At 43.3% G+C, this 8,929-nt stretch overlaps 1 pseudogene; it reads right to left on the bottom strand.

Moving 5' to 3' along the window:
- Positions 1-656: 656 nt before the first annotated feature.
- LOC101982827 overlaps positions 657-8,929 on the bottom strand; it is a 9,265-nt pseudogene continuing 992 nt past the window's right edge.

Genomic DNA, 8,929 nt, shown 5'->3' with positions numbered 1-8,929 from the left:
GGTGCAAGGGTTTTTGAAATCTGGAGTGTAGTGATGGGGTGATGGATTTCATGTGTCAGGAGTTCCCTGTTCTTGCTGTGGAATGTCCACATACGAGACAGGAGGCACTGTGGAGCCATCATCTCCTATGTGTCATTGTGGGCAACCCTGTGCTAACTGACCCAGCTCACGACAGCCATGGTATTGGTGTATATGTAACACTTATGCCTCTATAGGTCAGCACCAGCATGGCTCACACCTCCTCTAGCCCGGTGGTTCCCCGCCTTCCTAATGCTATGACCTTTTAATACAGTTAGTCATGTTGTGGTGACCCCCAACCATACAATTATTTCAATGCTGCTTCGTAACTGTAATTTTGCTATGGCTATGAATCATGATGTAAATATTGATATGGAACCCTTGTGATAGGGGCATCCAACCCCCAAAGGGGTCGTGACCCGCAGGTTGAAAAAACACCGCTCTAGAGGCTATACCAGTGTGTCATGCTTCTCCGCAGGACACAGCCAACCAAACTTCCTTGATTTTCCCCACTTTAGTCCTAAAACAAACAAATCAAATTTAACAACAACTTTCAATTGTAAAGCTATTACTCAAGTTTGGTACAGTATTTCAGACTCGAATTCAATTTTGCACTTTCCGAACCCAAATAAAACACCTCACAGTTTGCTTTCCATGGCATCATTCTGACTTTTCAAACGGGAATAGAAGCCCAGGCGGTCACACGGAAGGATGCACTGAGACAGTGTTTGCTCCTCTGCTTCCAGGAAGCGCGGTGTGATCTCTGTCTGGAAGCCACAGCTAATATGTGGCTATGCAGCACGCAGGGGTCCTGAGGAAAGCGCGTTGAGAAGGCTCCTGGAGCTCCTGGAAAGACACAGAGGCCGAGCGGGTGGTTCACGTTTAAGGGGACCAAAGGGATGTTCTGAGCGCCGCATCATTAGCTGCCGAATGAATCAGGGCAATTAGTACTACTTTGAAATTGTTCTCTGTCATCGCTGGAACCTCTTCCCTATTGAACTGTACTTGTAATCTGACCAGTCCCTCCTGTCCCCTTCCCTCTCCTCTTTCCTGGCCCCTGCAGTCACTATTCTACTCTCAAATTCTGTCAGAGCAACTCTGTTAGGTTTGATCATTCACGACAATCAAGATACAGAATTAACTTAAGTGCCATTAACAGATGAATTGATAAAGAAAACATGTATATCCAGTGGCCATTAAAACGATGAAAGCCTGTCATTTGTCTGAGCCCAGGGAAAAACCTGTTAAGTGAACTATGGCAGGTATAAAAGACAAACACCACTGTTGCACTTCTATGGGAAACCTTTGACGCCTCTGGAGTCTGCATGGAATCCACAGGAGAATGAACTGCCTGTGTAATTGCACTAGCATCCGTAAGAATGCAGCGAAACAAAAACACGAAGGGTGTATTTATGTAAAATTACAGTTTACCCATAGTTATAGCAATTGTTTAGGATTCTGATCAACAACAAATATCCTTGTTGTATGTGGTGGTGCACACCTTTAAACCCAGCACCCGGGAGGCACAAACAGGTGGATCTCTGTAAGTTAGAGGCCAGTCTGGTTTACAAAGTAAGTTCCAGGACAGCTAGGGCAGCTATACAGAAAAGGTCTGTCTTGAAAGAAGAAAAAAAAGAAAGGAAAGAATATCTTTCCCAGAGTAATATTTTATGTCTTACCTTGTTTTTTTTTTCTTTCAGGGTTATAAATGGTTAAGACAAATAGACATGTCACAAGAGCAGACTTGCAAATAGCTAAAATTTGCAAAAAAAAAAAAAGTCCACTGTTGTTAGCCATGAGGGAAATACAAACCAAAAAGTTTATTGAGATTCTATCTCACCCCAGTCATAATGACTATCCGTAAAAAAACAAGCAAATAAACAAAAACAAATCAAAACAAACAAACAAAAACCCAAAGCAAAACCCCAAAACCTAAAGAAGCAAACGTTGGGGGAATTTACAAAGGCAAAGAGACCTTACCAACTGCTGTAAATGAGAGTGGCCACCTCAGAAATCAGTATGGAGGACTCCTAAAAAAATTCAAATAGGTCCTGGGAAATCGCTCAGTGGATACGGTGCTTGCTATGCAATCATGAGGATCTGAGTTATGATCCCCAGCACCCACATAAAAGCTGGGTGCAACAGAGCATGTTGTATTCCCAGTGTACTTAGGATGGGGGTGGGGAACGGAGACAGGTGATTTCCCAGAGCACACTGGACAGCCAGTTAAGCTGAATTGTTAAGTTCCCAGGGCAGAGAGAAGCCTGGTCTCAATTAGCTAAGATGAAGGACAATTGAAGAATACATGTGACCTTCACGTTTATGCACATACACATGTGTGTGCAATCTAACATGCACACACATCAACATGTACATGCACAACACACACATACATGCACAAAGAATAAAAACCTTAGAAATAGAAACCACTATGTTATCCAATTCTTCCACCTTTAATTATTATCCAAACACATGAAGCCAACATGCCCAAGGGACAGCTGCATGCCCACGTTTATTGCAGCATTATTTACAGTAGCCGACATGTGGAATCAGCCTAGCCATCCACCAATGTACGAACAGAAGAAGAAAATGCAGAATAAATGCACACAGAGCATTATTCAACTACAAAGATGAGAGAAAGTCTGTTATTTGTAGTGAAATGGACAGAGCCAGAGGAAGTTACAGTAACTGTAACAACCAGGCACATATGTCCTGTCTCCTATGTGGAAACTAAAAACAATGATTTGAAGTGGTGAGTAGAGATTGGAAAGGCTGTATGGATGTACATGGGGAGAAAGGAAACGGGGCATGGGATTTAATCATTGCACGCTGTAAGCATGTGGGAATATCACATTGTACCCTTTTAATATGTATGATTAATACATGCTAGTAAATTTTTTTTAAGTATCTGGGCCACTATGATAATAAAAAGCAGAGAACATTTCCTCCTATGAAGTGTTTCACAATGTAGCCCAGGCTGGACTCACAATCTTCCCACTTCTGCCTAAGGTTTGCTGGATCACAGGCCTGGGTCACACGCTAGGTGAGCAGAAGGCTTTTAATCTGTGGTGATGTAGCTTGTATTTTTTTTTTTTTTTTGGTTTTTTGAGACAGGGTTTCTCTGTGGTTTTGGAGCCTGCCCTGGAACTAGCTCTTGTAGACCAGGCTGGTCTCGAACTCACAGAGATCCACATGCCTCTGCCGCACTGCGCCACCACCGCCAGGCTCACTTTTATTAGTGTTCCAGTTGTTGTAAAAGTCAATCTGCTGGTCTGGCCTGTCATGTGGATACCCTGTCCCTTTAAGAGACAAGCCCCGCCCACTCCCAATCACCCCTCCCATTGAGGCAAGCAGATCTCCCACCTCCTTTCTAGCCTGTGCTCTCTCTCTGACTATCATGTTAGATAGTAGATGTAGAGAGATGTTAGTTAGATGTAGAGAGAGCTTCATGTTAGATAGTCCTCCAAGAGTCTGGGGAAGCTGATCCACTAGACTACAAGAGTTACCCCAAATCTATAATGAGATAGCATCCCAAGAATGAGGCAAGAAGGCAATGGGCAAGAGAAGAGTGCAAACATTCAGAAACTTGGCATGTGACAGGTCCCTGGATTCAGCAAGTGTGGCTGGTCTGACTGTATTCAGAAGGAAAAACATGAGGTTAAATGTTGAAGGATGCCGCTTGTTGGTTCCTGCCTGCTCGGCCCTGAAATAATCACACATAAACCATATTATTTGCAATACTGTTTGGCCAATAGCTTACGTGTATTTCTGGCTAACTCATATTCTAAGCTAACCCATCTCTATTAATCTGTGTCTCGCCATGTGTCTGTGGATTACTGTGTAACGTTCCCAGTGTCTGTCTCCAGTGGGGCTCCATGGCTTCTCTCTATTCCACTTTCCTTCTCCCAGCATTCAGTTTAGTTTTCCCTGCCCTGCTAAGTTCTGCCCTGCTATATGTTCAAAGCAGTTCTTTATTCACCAATGGTATTCACAGTGTACAGAGGGGAATCCCACATTGCCTCCCCTTTACTGTTTAAATAAAAAGGGAGGTTTTACACTTTAGCATAGTAATATTTATATCTACTTTATCTTTCATCACATCTAAGGAAAACTATAGCTATAATCATTTATTCTTCAACTCCATCAAAGACTCCAGAAGGCTATAATATTACCTAAGTTAACAGGTTGTGCATTGTAAGCAACTTCCAAAACCCTAGAATTGGCCTGAACAGTCACCCAAAGTTCTTCTATACCATTGGGGCATCCATCTTCAGCCTACAGGCCCATAGTATCTAGCATACTTTTTCATGAAGCAGGAAATTTCAAAGACAGTTCTGCCTATATTGGCAGTTTGTCAGTCACTTTTTTCTGTGTACTGCAGAATGTCTGCAGATTCTTTTATGAATCAGGAACCCTGAAGGACTATCTCATGTTTCAAGCAGTCCAGGAAAGAGCAGTTTCTTGCCCAAATGGCTATCAAACTCTATAAGGAGCCTCTTCGATGCCCATCTTCCTCTTGAAGTAATTGGTGCTGCCAGGAGCAGATGTGTCTCATTGTGATGAAAAGGTCTAACTTCTTAAAACATTTTAAATGCCATATTCCATAGGTATTTGAAAAGTTTGAAGATCACCTATCTAATTGAAATATATCTCTATATATCTAGAAAACCTAGCTAACTTGACTAGAAGCTTGACTATTATAGATGATTATCTATTAACCTTTATTTCTTAATTATACATTGCATTTTTAAATGAGCTGCACAAACACAATACCTTAGTCAAGAGCAGAAATACATATAACAAAATTTACCTTAAATTTGTATCAATAAAGCAAGATCCTTACCGATGCAAATTTATATAGCATATCCCCCCTTTAAATGTAAACAAATGTTTATAAACAATATTTGGAAATATGAACATAGTTCTTCTCCAAACTGTCTCTGATATAAGTCATGACCTTGTGGTGGGCTGGGTAGTTTTTGCCTCTCTCTTAATGTCTCTGAACCTGCAGTTTCCTTATGGGTCAGTGAGTTTGATTAGTGGGCCTTTTACTTCCTGGAGTTGCCAGGAAGAGCCAATGTAACAACTGATGTCAAGTATTTAACCCAAGCTGGGTATGCAGAGGGTGTTCAGTGCATGGTGGTGAATTTTACAACCACATGTTAATAATCAATTATTTTTTCCAGTGTTTATTGAGCATCCGTTGGAAACCAGGGTCTCTGGGGCACACCACCAAAATCAAGGGCAGTCTTCCATGTAGTTGGAGCGGGGGACTGGTACCCAGGCCTGTGAATATATGAAATGAAACAAAACAAAGCAAAACTGAAGCCCATCTTCATGGGGCCTCTTTTGGGCTGCACAGACAAGAGTAAATAAAATCAATTATACCTGCTGGGGCCAACTGGAGCCCAGCTGTGAGCTCAGAGGCTGCCACTTGTCAAGCACCACCTGGAATGAACCAAGGTGTCTTGCTTTTTCGAAACAGGGTCCCAGGTGACCTGAAGTCTAATTCTGGCTCACACAGTGTTTACCTGTCTGAGTGGTGCAGCCGACAGGCACTCTGGGAAATCTTTACATCAACGCCTCATTCCTGCCATACGTGGTGTTGGTCATGATTCTTTGGTACCTTATTCTTGGATAAGTTAATGGAGCTCTGGGGATGAGACTTACCTCTTGGCTTTGCTGCAGAATTTCAGAGAGACATGTTAGGAAGGCAGTGTGCAGCCGGTGGCACAGAACGTGGGCTCATTTATTTGAGCAGTTGTTGAGTTGGTGTGCCAGGCTGTCCATTCATGAAGACACTGTTATATATAATGTAGAGTTGGAGATACACCAGTAGAGAGATAGTACACACATCTGAATACAGCTGCACATTACAGTCACATTATAAATTCAATATTTCAATAATATATCTGCAGTGTGTGTTTTGCTATTTTTACATTGATGTGTGGCTCAATTGTTAATTCTGCTTGCAAAAATCCATTGAGTCTAGAGTGGGACCTCGCAATGCCAGGGCACTGGAGATGGCCCTTTTGGGGTATGCCTGGACAAGACCTGGCAGTCTGTCTTGCTTGGCAGTCTGCCTTGCTTGGCAGTTATCCTTTCTTCTCCCCTGCAGCTCTGCCATTGTAGGGGTGTCAGATGCCAAGGGACAGAATGGATTCTGAGGAAGCTGGCGTCACTAAAGCATGAATGGCCTCTACTGCTTCTGTGCCAAAGGGCCGAGCCTCCCTGGGTGGGAGGACAGGGAGAGCTGGCTGGAGGGGCAGGGAACTCCAGCATCTTGTGAGGGCTTTGGCCAAATCCAGGGCTGGTGCTCTTGTTCAGAAAGAGTGAGCTGGCGTGAGAGGCCCAGGAGCTTTCTTTTGCAGAATGGAGGACGAGAGCAGCACAGCATGAGGCCCCCTGGTCACAGGCTTATCTGGAGCCTAGTGTCTCCACAGAGGAGGGGAGAGAGTCTTGCAAGTTGTTAGGTTTATAAAAATGTATATGTTTCGTAACTAACTGGGGACATTTCTCTGGTAAGTCAAAAAAAAAAAGGAGGAAAGAAAAGGAAGAAAGAAAGAAAATAAACAGTCTTGGAAATACAAGCAATACAAGCATGGCACGTTTTCTTTTGTGAGTTCTACACTTCTTAGGTACCTAAGTCCACATGGGTATTAATGGCCTGAAACTAGAAAGGAAACTGTCTGGGGAGCTAGTGGGAGTGAAGCGGGAGGAGGAGGAGGATAGTGGGCACAGAGGGCAGTATATTCCAAGTATGCTGCATACTTATGTGAAAATGGTCTTATAACCACATGTAATAATTTGTTTTCAAAATTCCGGTTATGAGTCAGATGTGCTTGTTTGTATAAGGAATCAGTCATACCCAAACTTTAGAATCTGACATATTATTACTCGGAGGCCCTTCCAGGGCACAGGAAGGAGAGCACAGTTAACTGTGGTGTATGATATGTCCCAAAGCAGCCAGAAGAGGGGGTTTGGAGAGTGCTTACTATGCTTACTACAGAAAATGATAAAACGCTAATTATCTGACTTCAGTATGTCTGATGTGTACACAAAACAACACTTGCGCTCTATCCCAGAGACACGCGCAGGGTACGATGTGCAGCAAACCCACAAACCACCACCTCTGTTAGGCAGATCTGTAGCAGCTACTGCAAAGGCTTCCACTATAGGTGCCCTCCCTCGAGACCCTACCTCAGAAACAAAATAATAACATAGGGAGGCTTTTTTTTTTTTTTGGAAAAAAAACTCAGAAACAGCTTTATAGACATGAAAGCCTTTCCCCTTAAAAATAAAAATTTGTATTTCTGGAAAAAGTGGTGAAAAGGTCATTTTCCTACACCCTCACCTTCTGATTTAGTCTACTTTAAAAACTTTGTTAAAAAGCTCCACTTAAACTTGCTTGGAAGTGATCCAGTGGGGATGGAATACAGTTCTGAGGTCTCCGAACTCTGGAGCAGGTGCTTTCCAACGCACTTGAATTCTATGCTGTAAATGGAATGGCACAGAGCATGGCCTGCTCATTGGCGTCTCTGGAGAGAGGTTCTCAACAGTAGCTTCATCAGAACCAATAGTCCCACTCCCTGACTACAGTCCAGACCAATACCAGCAGAGTCTGTGTCTGGGGACTCAGGCAGTAGAAGTGTTTAAAACTTGCCTGGTGACCTGGGCCAGCACAGAAGAAGAACCCCAGCACAGATGAAGAACCCCAGCACAGATGAAGAACCCCAGCTCCAGCAGGAAATTATATTAGGAACAATGACGATGACAGTTCCAGTCAGCAGAATAACTTTCTTTCTTTCTTTCTTTCTTTCTTTCTTTCTTTCTTTCTTTCTTTCTTTCTTTCTTTCTTCCTTCCTTCCTTCCTTCCTCCCTCCCTTCCTCCCTCCCTTCCTCCCTTCCTTCCTTCCTTCTTTTTAAAATAAAGACTTTACAGTAACTTGCTGTACCCTCAGGCTAGCCTGGAACTTCTAGGCTCAAGCCGTCTTCAGTCTCGTTTTTCTGTGTAGCTGGAATACAGGGGATGTCACTACATGTGTTCAGAATCACTTAGGAGATAACACATTGTGTAATAATTGTTTTCTTACCTTGAAGTTCACAGAGTATAAGCTTATTAAAAAGTTTCTACTCTGTAATATAAAGGAAAAACAAAAGTGAACACAACACACACAATAGGTACATGTCTCCAGAGGCAGGACTTATCAGGCCGGAGAGCCAGGGGCTAGCTCAGGTGACCAGAGACAGAGTTACCAGCCTGCGTTTCAGACTGAACTTGGGGTTCTTCAGAAATCCAGTCCTTTTCATCCAGTTGCTAAGTCCAGGCCTATTCTCTACTGTCACGGAGGACCCAAAAATGCCCACACAAATTTCTCAGGGCATCCTCTTCATGAAAACAACAAAAAACAGGCTCCATGCAGTTAGTTCACCGGCTACCTCTGTGTTCTATCTGCATTGAAACAGCATCTGCAGACTCGAGTGTGAGACATGCAGAGGTCAGATTAGAGACATAGGTTCCCAATAGCCTGGAGAGGTTGGCTGGTACTGCAGGCTTCCACCAAGCAAACCCAGAGTTGGGTGTCCAGCTGGGAGCAGTAGCCCGCCCCTTGGAACCGGGGACAAGCATCCACCCATGGGAACGATTTGCCAATCTCCTGCGCCCTCTAGCGGGAGACACCTGTCGTGCGGGTGCCAAGGGAGTTAAAATTTTTTAACAAAAATAACAAGCAAGCAGCCCTACATTTTCTTCTCTTTCGTCCATCTTACTACTCAACTACAGGATGTTTCCACAAGTTTCTTTGAGTTTACAAATGAGCAATGTATCTATTACATGGGTACTAATTTCTGTATGTGCGGCTGGAAATATAGGTATGTGGACACATACATGTTTTATCCACACACATGAAAC

This window comes from Microtus ochrogaster, unplaced genomic scaffold, assembly GCF_000317375.1.
Source record: "Microtus ochrogaster isolate Prairie Vole_2 unplaced genomic scaffold, MicOch1.0 UNK3, whole genome shotgun sequence".
Taxonomy (NCBI): Eukaryota; Metazoa; Chordata; class Mammalia; order Rodentia; family Cricetidae; genus Microtus; species Microtus ochrogaster.
The sequence above is the reverse complement of the archived record's forward strand: the minus strand, read 5'-3'. Positions and strand labels throughout refer to the sequence as shown.